The sequence below is a fragment of the Culex quinquefasciatus genome, chromosome 3 (genome assembly GCF_015732765.1).
Source record: "Culex quinquefasciatus strain JHB chromosome 3, VPISU_Cqui_1.0_pri_paternal, whole genome shotgun sequence".
Classification (NCBI taxonomy): domain Eukaryota; kingdom Metazoa; phylum Arthropoda; class Insecta; order Diptera; family Culicidae; genus Culex; species Culex quinquefasciatus.
This window is the reverse complement of record NC_051863.1, coordinates 126,567,980-126,582,879: the sequence shown is the minus strand read 5'-3', so window position 1 is coordinate 126,582,879 and position 14,900 is coordinate 126,567,980. Positions and strand designations below refer to the sequence as shown.

At 34.7% G+C, this 14,900-nt stretch overlaps 1 protein-coding gene across 3 annotated transcripts in view; it reads left to right on the top strand.

Annotated features, from left to right (window-relative positions):
• Nucleotides 1-694: 694 nt before the first annotated feature.
• Nucleotides 695-14,900, top strand: part of LOC6043356 (hyccin) — a 58,558-nt gene continuing 44,352 nt past the window's right edge. For 2 of the 3 annotated variants that reach the window (XM_038260670.1, XM_038260675.1), the window contains exon 1: nucleotides 695-938. The gene's annotated coding sequence lies outside the window, so the exon portion shown is untranslated. Of the gene's footprint in view, nucleotides 939-1,032; nucleotides 1,643-14,900 lie in introns of those variants that run through there. The other variant, XM_038260672.1, reaches the window with a different exon arrangement.

Below are 14,900 nucleotides of genomic sequence, written 5' to 3'. Positions count from 1 at the left end.
TTGTTTGATCCTTTTGCCATCAGGCCGGATAGAGCAGAAGATTCGATTTGTCGTAGAATCCTGCTATACAGGCTCCAGCATGTATTTGAAATTGACCGTTCGATTTCCGCTGGTTTTTGAGAGTCCAGCAAAAAGAAGGCTGCGCGCTGAAAAATCGTCCGTTTTGGTGGGCTGGAATGGCGGAATGATTGGCAGGGTAGCTTTTCCAGTACTCATTTTTTTGTCGAACTTAATTCTACTCACTTGCCGACACGTCTCCATGCCTAACGGTGGGCACCACCGAAGGAATCGATTCCATGTGATTTGTGGGGGTGTGGGCCAGCCCGAATTCGAGGAATTTTATAAAGAGATTTAAAAAACCAACGACCAATGATTTCCAGTTCCGCTGTCGATGACAGAAAATAAACAACATGAAAGGCAACAGTTGCTACGATGCAGCCCAACCACTTGAACTGAAACTTGGGAGATTTTTTTTTTTCTCGGCATTCCCAAAGGGGTACACCCAAAATTAGTACCTGTGAATTGCCACCAGTCGCAATTTTGGCGTGGCGGTAGTGTCACCAGCTCCAACAGGGGAGTGGCGTATCTATATATATTTAGTCTATGTTTTAGATCACATTCAGCAATGTTGCCGATGCCTCCTGAGTACGGTCCTGGTTTCCTTCCCCTCTCTTCACATTCCAAATCAGCGAAACACGGGAGAAACGTCAACAACTTCAGATTAAATCATTCAGGTTCAGTTCAGTCAGCTTTCAGTGAAGAAAATGATGGAAAATCCTTCGCATCGAAATCCGCAGAAAAGTGCCCGTCCTGGTCGTCGTTAGTGTGAGAGGAGGAAAACCCCGTGTTCGATCCGTCGCGGTCCCGCTAGGAGTTTTCCACGGAATCGCGAAATCCGCAAAATTATCAACGGTGACCGTGAAAAATAGCAAGCCAGTGTGAGTTTCTTGAAAAGTGAAAAGTTGCCACCTACGAGAACGGAAAAGCAGGGAGGGGGCAGCGGCGGGTGGACAGGGAATTACGGGATTCGATTCGCGGGGCCACACCAGGGCTGGTCGCTTCTCCCAAGGGAATGAGGTCATCGGCCAGATCTTGCGTGTTGCTGGTCGTGATTTGGAAAAAGGTTTTAGCTATTTTGCAACTGGTTGAGACGTTGAAGGTTTATGACTTGACCGTCGTCCACTTCTCTTCGTGAGTCAGGGGAAAAAGTGATCCCCTTTAAGTGGCTGCTGGGGCAGTGGAAGGAGCGAAAGGCAGCAAAAAACAGGCCACAGCCAGTGTGTGTAATTCGCGTGTCATTGAAGGATAATTATTGGAGATACTGGTGCTGCTGCTGGTTGAGATGGACTCTATTTGTGCTGTTTAGAAGTGCATGATGTGCTCCTGTCGGAGAACTTGGTTCCGTCCGGCGAAGGATGCTTGAAACCGGTCCTAAGTTGGACGCGAGTTCCACGACTCTTGGTTAAAGAAATAAAGTTGTGTAATAAACGATTTGGGCACATGAATGATGCGACGAGGTATTTCCTGTTAATGTCCGGGTAATAACGTCCTTGGAGTTCCGAGAATTAGTGAAGTCAAAAGGTCGCTCTCCCCAAGATGAAGATTTTAAACGTAAAGGAATTGCAGACTCTTTGGCGCTTGGGTAATGTACTTAGTCAAACACAGAGTTAATTGAAAACGACCTTGAAAGCGAGTGATGCTTTGTGAATTATTTCCTTCTATTCAAACACAATTCACTATAGGTACACAATTTCAAAAGAAGAATTTCGTGTTAGAAATACAGCAAGTACTTTTTGATTTTTTTTTTAAATTTGTAGATTGTACAGTTGTGTAATCAGATGATCTCAAACAGGGCTGACCAAAGTATGACCCGCGGGCCAAACGTGGCCCGTAAGGTGATATTTTGTGGCCTGCGGACCCATTTTTGATAATCATGTTAAAATGTTCCTTTGACGCATCTGTAAGTAACCGATTCTTCGGCTCCCTCCCCAAAACATTTTTTTTTCTCAGCGCTTTGGCTGTAGTGGCACACTAAATGGAGAAACATCCCAATGTTTACACATATTTGGAAAGATAATTGATTTTCCTTCAACGTAATGTCATGTAAAATGAACAATATTTTACATGTGCTTCCCCTGAAATGAAAATGTAGCGTGACGACGACAACATTGTAAAATTGGACTTTTAAAAAGCACACCAAAAAATAGCTTCAGTTTTGCCAGTTGAGATTGTTAAAATTTTTGCTCTCATATAATAATTAAAAAATCTTTACGGACGTGTGGGTTACAAATCTGAGTGCCTTACATGTGATAAAGGTACCCGGGAAAACGGTAATAACAAAATTCATGCCATTTCAATAACAAATAATGTTAAAATAACAAAAAGTGTTATGGAATCTTTTTGAAAAATCAATTTTTGCATAAGAGTTTAATAACAGTTTATGTTATCATAACACAATTTGTTATTGGTCTGATATTGGTTGAAAGCCAAAACAACTTTGGAATAACATTTTTTGTTATGGAAGAATACCTCCAACCCGGGCAGACGGTAATAACAAAATTCATGCAATTTCAATAACAAATACTGTTAAAATAGCAGAAAGTGTTATGGAATCTTCTTGAAAAATCCATTTTTGCATAAGAGTTTAATAACAGTTTATGTTATGATAACAAAATTTGTTATTGGTCTGATATTGGTTTAAAACCAAAACAACTTGGAAATAACATTTTTTGTTATGGAAGAATACCTCCAACTGTTATTGGGATGATCGGATTAGTTGTTAAAATAACAAAGTATAATAACAAAGATTTGTCCGAAGAATAACTAAAAGTGTTATTAGTCTGTTATTACAATAACAATCCAATAACAATAATTTAATTACCACGAATAACAAATTTTGTTATAAATAACATAAAATGCTATTGGCCTAGTATTTTCAAATATCAATAAATGTTATTCTCAAGTTATTTCCGTCTGCTCGACCCGATCAGAAAATTACATCTTACGGAAAACTTGTCATGTTGCCAAAAACATGAAGATGACATGTTTCCAGAACGCTTGACTTAAGAGATGTAGAAACATAAAATGTAACATGAGTTACTCTACGAAACATCATAAAAATATCAAACCAAGTTGACATTTTGAACTTAAAAATATCATGTCATGGTACAGAAAAATATCATCCAGGAACATGAAATAATCATGGCCAATTCTGCTTTTTCCTGAAAAAAATGGTGCGAAAAAATATCATCCAGAAACATAAAAAATCAAAACAGGTTCAGGTTTTTGCCTGAAAAAAACTGTTCGTAAAAATGTCATCCAGAATCATTAATGTATCATGAAAAGTTGTGATTTATGAAGAAATCTTACAAATCCATATTTCGCAACTTCCCATGATACATTTTTATTTTCAGATGGTATCTTTCGACAGAAAACTTAAAAGGGCTTATTTTTAAAGCAAAAGTGCATCGCACTATCTGAACTGAGTACACCCTTACCAAAAAACATGATTTTCTGAGTTCAATATCTCACTTTTCATACGATTTTTTGAGTTCAACCCATATAACCATGTTTAAGCTTGTAGTACCTGAACTCAAAAAAATCGTATGAAAAGTGGGATATTGAACTCAGAAAACCATGATTTTTAGTAAGAGTGTAAGCCCAATACACTGTTTACAAAAATAGTCAGAAGAAGTTTTGTTAATGTCGAAATCTGTCATCTGAAAACATAAAAGAACTTTGAAAACAAGTGATAGATTGGCGTTTTTTTCTGAAAATATATAAATGTACTAGAGTCTAACTTATTTATATAAAATTGATTGATTTGTTTGATTTGGGATTAACATTAATAAGCATGGGTACCATAAACCAGATGACTTTGATTGAAGGTGATTGTGCATATAGTATGAATGAATACGAATGAAAAAAGCGTTAATCATACAGCTGCACGGAGAGACTGTGCCCAGAAATTTTAACAATTAAAATTGTTGATTTTACTTTCGTAAATTTCACAAAAACGTACTTGTTACGGCCAATTTTCAGTTGAATCAACCAAAATTCAGTAATAATTTAATAACCTGTTTGTTGAAAATGCTAAAGGCAAAAGCTAACAGATTTCCCGAACTCGAATGAACGTGCTCGACTGTTAGCTTTGGTTTTAGAAAAATCAAGAGTTTTTTTGGTTAAATGTAAATATCAATTGGTTGATTATTTAAAAGATGAACTTGGGTTTGTTTACGTTTGTCATTTGAAGTCAGGATTCGAACAAGAGCGGTCGATTTGTTGAGTTTGTGTTGTTAATTGTGAAGTGAGAGAATGTGAAAGGTGAAAATCACACTATTTGGCTAATGTTGAAGTGCAAATCGAAGTGAACACTGTTGCAACTGTGGAGGTGCAATTGGTGAGTAAGTTTGTTGATGATTTCTTTGCAGGTGATAAACTATGAAGAACAAGACGAGGACATTCGCAATGAGGACCTCTGATGCGAGGGGACTTCATGACAATGTTTTAAGGAAAGGGAAGGGCAGTGAAAGGAAGAGGCGGGCGAACTCTTGCACGACAATACTTGCACGGGCAAATTTAACAAAAGGTTGGTTAATCTAAGTAAGTATGGATTTATTTTTACATAACAATTTATCTGTTGTGATTTTAATTAGAAAACTGAATAATCAAAAACCTTCGTGCTTACGATGGATACAATTTTAATGAACCATTTTTTTTCAGAATCATCAACCATAAAATATATGGAAATGAGTACACATAATATCAAAATAAAAATGAGATGATGGGAAATGTCTAAAAAATTAAATTTATAAAAGATATACAAAAGAAGATAGAAATATTTTAAAAATGCTGTTAATAGAAGACTGCTAAATAAACTGGTAAGTAAAACTCAAAATATTGTTTTCAGGAAACGGAGCATTATTGATATTTCTTCTTTCCTCATTATAATTACATTTATTTACGATCCTTTTTCAGTTTATAGACAAAATTAAGGATTTTGTATCAAATTACTAATAAATTTTATATGTCTATTTGCAGCAAATGGTTCGTTTTGGTGTAAATTCTGTGTGAAAAATAACTAAACCTGAGACCGTTGTAGATGATGATGACTTATCGGATGATTGCACAGTGATGGTAAGTGAATACAACACTTAATTTTATACAACATAATAACTTACTTGGTGAAATATCTTCAAGGAATTCACGAGAAATTAAACATCTTTTATAAATATGTTTAACAAAATTTGTAATATGTTTTATTATTATTTTTTAGATTTATGCAACGTATTTTTTCAAACTTTAATCAAACTTTACATGTTTTATAATAACAGATAATAAAAAGTTTTGTTTTGATGCTTTTTAACAGTAATTTAATAACTTCATGCAAAAAAAAAAAACAAATTAGTACAAAAAGTTAAAATTTTAGGCAGGATAAATGCGAATATAAAAACACCCAGCATTAATTTGTGAGGAATTATTATAAAATTTACTGCAAATTCAATAAAAATATTGCTAACAATAGCTAATTATTGACTACATGCACGAATGTTTTTCTGTATTTAAGTAAGACATTAGTTAAAATTATAGCTAGAAATTCAGCCCGGCCTGTATTGTTAGATAATTAAAGAAAATATATATCGACACTAACATAAATTATGTTTAATTAAGAAATGTTTTGTAATAATTCACTTATAATTTGCAGCATGCAAAAATATTTCAGTTAATAAAACGAAAAAAATTGTTGAAAAATAGTTGAAAAGTATGGCCCAGCCTGTTTTTTACAGAATATTCCACAATATTTCAGCTTAAAACAAAAAAAAAATAGTTAACTTTCTGAAAAAAATATTCTAGCAGTCGACTGCTAGAATTTTTTTCGGCCATTTAACCAACGAAAATGGCAATTCCAACTATTTTTAGTTAATTTTAGTTACTGGTGGTCAGCAATTTTGGGTTAACAAAATCAACAATCGATTGTTGAAAAAAAGCTGTGTAAAAAATTAACCCATACTTTTAGTTAAATTAACCAAGATTTTCTTAGATTTGCCCTGGTCGGTCTCTCCGTGTGGTGTAATCGTCTATTTGAAATGATAAATTGCATATTTTTTAGATTCCTTTTTATTTTTGCCAATCAATTATCCTAGATTACTTTTTCAAAACCACCAATGTGCCATGGAATTCCTTTGTACATAGGACCATTTTAAAAAGTAATCTAGAATTAAAATTTGCATGCAGTTTTTCTAAATGGTAGTTTTAAGGGTAATATCTCAAAAAATAACACAATGAATGTTTTTAATTAAGACTCATTATCTTAAAAAAAAAACCAAACGGGAATTGACATGTTTTGAATATCCAATTGGTAAAAAGTGATATGTTCACATAACAATATCTCTAAATCCATCCAATATGATGAATACAATGATGTGATGATGGTTGTATAGAAATTGCTATCCTGTGAAAGAGAAGAGAACACAATGTATCAATTCCCAAATGAAAATCCAAATCATTTTTGTAAAAATTCTCCGCCTTTACGATAATTATTATAATTAACTACTACAAAATGAAAGCAAACAATACTTATCTGAATAAAAACGAGAATTCCATTGTCGAAATGACCGGATTTGTCGAATGCAAATGATGGCTACCGGAACGATGGTGGCCCCAAAATCTTCCGGTGGAAGATGGTGCTGCTAAATAGGTAGGACCCGCCCCGCTGGAGACAGTTACAAAAAGCAGCTGCTCTTTAGATTGCACCTTTTTGCACCTTTTTTTATCATTTTCTGGGGTAAATTAATCATATATTTCGCTACAAAATCTGTCACCATTTCCTGATGAATATTACCATCATTTTTATCTGTGTACTGAAAGTCAACAATATTTTTAGATGTAAAAAATATTCAAAGAGATTCATTAAATATTTTAATGAAATTTCACTTTATTTCATATTGCAAATTACATAGATCATCAGTTTTTCAATGTAATATTAACAACTTTTTGTTGGCAAAAGTTACATTGACTTTAACATAATCTACTTCTAAAAAAATCTATTTATAAACTTAAAAACGATTCATGCCAAAATTCTTTAAAACACTGAAATAATAAAAGCAAATCAAATATTGAAGAAAGGTGATGTTATTTCTTCAGTTGAATTATTCGCTCAAAACCAAAATCTTTCTTTGAATTAAACAGTTTTTAAAGGTACTCCTCATCTCAGTTTAGGACAATTACGAAACCAATATAATACTGCAACAACGTGAAATTTAAAAAAATAAATCTCTTTGCGAGAACGTCTTTAAAAAAAAACTAAAACAATAATTCGCACAAAATATTCTAGTAACTTCCCAGAAAAAGATTTTCGAAGCCATCTGTGATCAATATATCTTGGTGTTTCAATTCAATTAATATAAAATTTATGACTACATTGATTTGGTTTGAAAAAATAATATATTCGCAAAAGTAACAAAATGAAGTTTGAACAGTGATAGGTTCACTTTAAAATAATATTTTTCGTACATACCTGGTTAATCCTCTTCAAATCCATCCAACCAAAGCACGATTGCATCGCAGCTAATTTGTCGTATTAAACAAAGTACCAGACGCTGAATGTCCCGAAACATGCCCAGGTTGTGGTCCTGTTAAAGAAAACAAAACACAAAGTATCAATTTTCAAACAGAATTTCCAGGGTTTTTTTTATCAAATAATCCAACATGATATACTAAAAAAAATAGAAAAGGAAAGCAAAAAATACTAGCAATCTGAGTCAAAAAATCGTTGAAATACTTCTTCCTACTAAGTATTTCGAACCAGCTTGTACCATCGATTCAGATGGACTCCACTTTCCATCTTCACCGGGAAACTGCTCGCGAGTCGCCCAATAGATAACCTCCTCCAAAATAACCAGAGAAAGGTTCTTCCTTCTGTCACGGACACCCCTAAAGGATAGAAGCAATGTCACATTGTCACGTCCCTGCCCCTGCCACACACTCACAATAATCAATTAAAAACGTAAACAAACCTCAAAGCACAGTCACATGAACAATCACAGGCCGCAGCCAGCACCAACGCGGATTTGTCAGTTTTTCTCTCGCTCACCCCCTCTGGAAACACCAAGAAAGTTTCATCCAGTTGTCACCCGTTCACCAAGAATACGTCAAACGTAAACAAACACACACGCACACAATCGCGCATTCGCGAAAACAATGTTCCGCCACAAATCAGGATTCCAATCACGCGACACAAAAACCAAAACAAACTTAAACAGCTGTGTTTTCCTTCACCGAGAACTCCCGTGTCCTGTCAAATCCGCCGAAATCGTTCCGGCGTTGATCCGTGTCAAGACAGCACCTGCAGGAGGAGGAGGAGGAAGGAGGACAAGTGACATTGTGGGCAAGAGGATTCCTCTTCTGGGTGCAGCTGCTTGGCCTGAACATTCCTTGCATCCGCCAACACTGACCGGAACTTTTTCTTCGCCCCCAGCAGCCAAAACAGAAGCAATCACTTAACCACAATATATCGCGGCTCCCGAACGCCACGGAACGAACGAACACACACTCCCTCAGCCATAGAACGTACTCACAACCCGCGGCGATTCGCGGACTACAATTTATCCTCGGAAAACTACTGCGCGAAAACGTAAACAAACCAGCCCGCCACGAACGCAAAAGCTGTCTGTCTGCCGATTGCCGATTCCTGTCACGACCAAGGGGCTGGAAACTCTTAGAGCTATAATTATTATGTTAACCAGTATATCAAAATATATGTTAGTATACTTATTATTTCCTTCACATATCGCCAGTATACTTACCAATATACTGAGAGTATCTTAATATACTGACAGTTTATTGCTTTTCGGTTAGTATACTAATAAGTATACTGGAATATCGTTAGTATACTCAGTATTCTTAAGTAATATTAGAGTTTCCAGCCCCTTGGTCACGACATGTCTCGCGCGTTGCGTGCGAGCATTGAACAAAAGAAGAGAGAAGAGAATGGGAGAGAGTGAGCGCGTGGGCTAATTTTTGCGCTTTTCGATGAAATTTTAAGTGCGGTAAAATAATTTTAATGTGATTAGTTTAACTAGTGTATTTAAAGTAAATTAAAGTGAAAAAAACTCAATAAAAAATTCCATTAATAAAACTGGCAGTTTGCGGAGCAGTGAAAATTTTGCTAAGTCCTACGAAAACATGATGAAAAATAATTGTATCATCTCATAATTGACAGGTCGGTTTTTTTTTCTAAGTCCCAAAATAATTGGGCATTCCAAATTTTACTAAGTCCAGCAAAAACAAGATAAAACTATGAAATATCATCTCATGATGGAGAGGTCGATTTTTTTCTAAGTCCCAAAATAATTTGGCTTTCGAAATTTTTCTAAGTCCAGCAAAAAGTTGATCAAACATCAAAATATCATCTCATGATAGACGGGTCGAAATTTTTTCAAAGTCCCAAATAAATTAATTCTCGAAATTCTGCTAAGTCCAAAAATATCAAATAGAAATGAAAATAAAACATTTGATGATACACTGTTTAGGAACATAAAAAGTATCATGAATTTCGGCGGCCAATTTTTTAGTTTTTGGAACAAATATCAAACATGCCATGATATCAAAAACAACTCAAGTTATTTTTTTGTTCGTCCCATGATGCGACTTTCTGCCCGGGTCGGGTACAGCATTCTAGCAAAAATGTTCTACCTTTCTTGCAGGATTCTGACAGAACCAGCTTTGCTAGAATATTTCGTGACTGCGAACTTTCATTGCAACTTTCGTGCCTCAACAATCATTGAAATCATTAGAATACTTTGATTTCACAAATAAAATGAAAATTAAATCGTATTTAGGTGAACACTCTTGTATTTAAATTGTTTTTATTTTATTTATGTTTAAATATATTTAAGAAGAAACTCTGTAAAAGTGCGTTATTTTATTTTTGAAGGATGCGCAACTTTGATAATAAATCGTTGCATAAGGATTTTTCAAAAATGATTTTTTCAATTTAAAAAAAAAATCATTCTACCCGATCTGACGGAAATAACTTAGGAATAACATTTTCTTGATATTTGACAATACTAAGCAAATAACATGTTATGTTATTTATAACATGATTAGTTTTTTTTAATCTACGTTATTTTTTTTCTATTTCAACAACTAATCCGATCATCCCAAAAACAGTTCCCGAGCAGACGGAAATAACTTGGGAAGGTCAGTTTTTGATATTGTGAGATGATCGAAATATGTTATTGGGATGATCGGATTAGTTGTAAAAATAACAAAAATCAATAACAAAGATTTGTTCGAAGAATAACTTAAACTGTTATTATGTTGTTATTGCAATAACAAACCAATAACACAGAAGGAATCATGAAGGAATAACAAGATTTGTTATTTTGTGCGGAGAGGTGGAGCAGCATAATAACAAAAAATGTTATTGAACTGGTATGTCTCCATAACAAAAAAAGTTATTGTTTTGGTTTATTTGTAATTTGCAAATAAACCTGCAGTTATCATAACTCCTTTGTACTAGTCAGAGCTGCAGAGTCGGGTACTTCCAAGCGACTTTGAAGACAACTCCGACTCTGGATGTAGGATATGACGCCAACGACGACTTCAGCTCTCCACAAATACCCGACTTCACAGATTCCGACTCCAAGTAAAAGTTGCTGAAAATTTGCTGAATCCGATGCAGTCTCCGAGGTCTCACTCCAGCTCGAACTTCAACGTCAGCTCCGACTTCCTGGCTCTGTGAAAATAATAACAGTTTTTGTTAATCACACATCACAAATTCTCAATAAATAAATCAATTCAGTAAGGGAATATAACAAAATTTAAAAAAAAATGAGCTCTCAAAAGTTAATTTTATCGGATTAATTTTAGCTTGAAACCCCATTTCATGGTGAAATAAATGACCCCGATAAAATTAGTCCCTTAGGGGGTATATCAAATAATTAAAAAATCAACTTCCAAAATTTCAACTTTTTAGAATAATTTAAGCTTAAGGACCCCATTTCATGGCCAAAATAATGACCCCGACGAAATTAGACAAAATTATCCCAAAGATCTAAACATATTAAACAAAAAAAAAAATAATAACAGATTGTGTTATGGACACTTAGAAACTTTTCCATTTGTGCGATTTATGGTAATTTTATTTCTAAGTCAGTATACCGAACGAATAACAAATTTTGTTATTAGGAGAGTTTTTGAAATGTATAACATTTCCTCTTATTAGCGTGTAATTAAACATTTTCAATATAATATCACTTCAATACCAAATGTTGTTATATTATCAGAAACTGTTATTATTTTTTCTTCTTGAAGTTGAACTTCAGGATAAAATAATAACACTTTTTGTTATTTTAACAGGATTTGTTATTGAAATATTATTAATTTTGTTATTACCGTCTGCCCGGGTCGCTTTTTATCGCTGAGGTTGGTGAAAAAAAATCTTTTCTTACAAAAACGTCTTTAAATCGTCAATAACTCATTTACTATATAAATGTGAGGTCATCCTACCTAAAGGTGGATTAAGTAATGTTTTTTTTTACATTAAATTCACTGAAAACCTCAGGGTAAATTAAATCATTCTTGAGATATCACGATTTTAAGTTTGAAAGCCCTGTATTGTTTAGCAAAACGACGCCGGCGTGCTAACTTGTCGTAAGTCGCTTTTCGACGACGTTCTGAAAAAAAAAACGCATTTTAATGTTTGACCTTGAATAAACAACAACGAGAGCACGCAATGTAAACAATAACAAACACGTTTTGTTTGGTTGGCCGTTCTGTACCGAAGCTTGGTTGAATTTGGTTGCTGAAGTCCCGAGTTAAAATTACAATTGTTTACGGTAGTCGAGCTCGTACGTGTGTCAAACGCGTTCTGACCTGAAATCCGTTTGGCCAGTTGTCACACTCACATCAATTTTCAGGGTGTGTCAAGAAAGCACGACAAGATTGAAGCTTCTTTCATTTGAAAAGTGACAAAAATGCATGGATTTTTTTCGGTTTTTATTGAATATCTTAGGATTGAAATCGAGTTTCGGGGATCTGTGAAGGTCAAAAGGTGAGGCATTGTGAGCTGCACAAAATTGCGTTCTTTAGTCAATTTGGCCCAAAATCGACGTACGACAAGTTAGCAAGACAGCAATGAAATGTTAAAACGGTGGCCTAAAATTTAAATTTTAATATTTTTTGCGTCGTCGTCGTTCTAGGCTTGAACGAATAGTAATTGTTTCACTAGTATCAACTGGATTTCCAGAGTTTTTTTTCTATATGGTCCTATAAACATATGAAAGACAATAGCTTATAAGGTCCTTTAAAAAACTCTAGATTTGACTCTACTTAACCTAATCCTGCTTACTGATTGTTTACACACCGACTTCGGTCTTTTGAGCCGCATTAGAAAAACAAAAACTACAAGTCCTCATCAAAATCCCACCTTAAATCTGTAAATCAAACCGAATGTCAAACGAATTACCAAGCCAATTAAAAGCAAACGGTGTTGAATCCCGTCCCAATTGTACGCCAAAGGAGGAAAAACTTTTCCTTCTCCGTTTTTTTCTTCATTAGCAGATCCCACCGTTGTCGGTCGTCTTCGTCGTCGGTGGCGTCTTGCAAACAGAACAGATTTTCCGTCCAACCGGTCCAACCGCTTCCAACTAACCTCCTTCCGCTCTCCCTTACTCATTGAAACGAGCCAACAAGATCGATTGTTTCTCTCAACTTATTTTGCTTCACCTTTTATTTATTACTGCTGGCGCAGCAAGCAATCTCATTTCGGAATACGATTATTTCCGTATTGAACCTAATCTGTGTAAATAACACACCGTGGAATTATGTCATTTTGATAACTTTTTTCATAAATTAATCTGTAATCTTCTCGTTTTTCATTTTTAATTTGAATGATTGCAAAATTGTAAAAAAATATGTCTATAAAGCCACCCCATTTTACGGTTCTTACCGGCAATTTGCACTCGACGTGAGTTTGTATGTGTTTTTTAAACACTCAGCTATAGAGTTATCTACGTGCGCATGTATTGCGTGTACGTACACGAAAAAGATTGAGGTTAAATTTTGTACCCGCCAGCAAAACAAATGGGGTGCTAGTGTGCGTGAGCTCGGGCTTAGATAACTCTATAGTTGCACACGTGTGTGAGTCCCAGGTTAGTCTCATCATAAATCATGATAAATTGATTTTTGGCAGACTTCCATCATCATCATCTTCGTCACGGTCCCGTCGTCGCCGTCCCGAGCATGGGTAAATAACAAGGGAAATGCGTAATAATACCTTTCTCTGGTATCAATACCAAATTTTGGTATTCTTGGACCCTTTGAAATTTGTCTTAAGGATTATGCAAGAGCAAAATGTGGTATCATACCAATTTAAGGTATTGTTTTGATATTGCAAAATTGCAGAATTTGTCAATGGTCGAACACCACATTTTGGTATTCTTTTGGTATTACAGTATTTTATCAAATTCCTCTGAAACTATGGGAAAATTTTGACCAATTTTGACAAAATAATTAATTTTGCGCTAAAATGATGTCTCAAAGCGAATGCTTTCATTCAAAACCGGAAATTTCAAACTTGATTTTAAACATTTTTGATATACCCCCTACAGAAATGACTTGAAATTGTGGAAAATTTCCTAAGTCAAGATGGCACATTTTGGTATTATTTTGGTATTAAAGTGTTTCATCAAATTCCTCTGAAACTATGGGAAAATTTTGACCAATTTTGACAAAATAATTAATTTTGCGCTAAAATGATGTCTCAAAGTGAATGCTTTCATTCAAAACTGGAAATTTCAAACTTGATTTTAAACATTTTTGATATACCCCCTACAGAAATTACTTGAAATTGTGGAAAATTTTCTAAGTCAGGATGGCACATTTTGGTATTATTTGAATATTGAAAGGTTTCATCAATTTTCTCTGAAACTATGGGAAATTTGTTAAAAAAATTTTACGAGTTAATTAATTTTGCGCTTAAATGACTTGAAACCCAAAAATGTTAAAGATGATTTTAAAAATTAGTGTGATATACCCACTAATATTTTTTTCAAAAACGTTGAAATATCTCTAAGTCGGGATAACCAAATACTTTGAAAAACGAGTCAATCGACAGATTAATGAATTTTGGTGAATTTCAATTCAGTTTAATTTTAATAATACTTATTTTTCAATCTTGTTATTTTTCAGAAGCTTCAAGAACTTCAAGCACAGGCCGTTCATCAATGACAAATACATTCGGTGTGGTGAAGAATATCACTAATAACAACATGGAATCATCAGGTGAGTAGATTTGGCTGTTGCATATGAATAATTTCCGTTTTTTCACTAACTGCAACTGCTGCACTAAAAATGGTATGAAAATACCAAATTTTGGAATTACTTGTTCAAATACCAGCGACCAAAATGTGCTCTTAGTTGCCCAGTAATAGATGGTAAAATACCATGAAATCATACCAAAATCATGTATGTGAAAGACCACAGAAATACCAAAATATGATTTCCAAGGGCGCGGGAATACCTAAAAATAAAACCATGGCAATACCAAATTTTGGTATTCAAGCAATGTTCAAAAATCCAGAAGACCTCAACTTGGTATTGAAATGGTTTTATTTTGAGGTATTATTTTACCCTTGGAATAACATGGTTTGGTATTGTTGTGCCCTTACACATACAAGATTTTGGTATGATTTCATGGTATTTTACCATCTATTACTGGGCAACCAAGGGCACATTTTGGTCCCTGTTATTTGCCCAAGTAATACCAAAATTTGGTATTCCCGTGTTATTTACCCCTGCTCGGGGTCGCAGTCAGGGCGGGTAAAACTGGGAAAGGAGAAGTTAAAATGCCCCCCCCCCCCTCCGAGGAACAGTCAAGGGGGAGGGGGTTTTGAAAG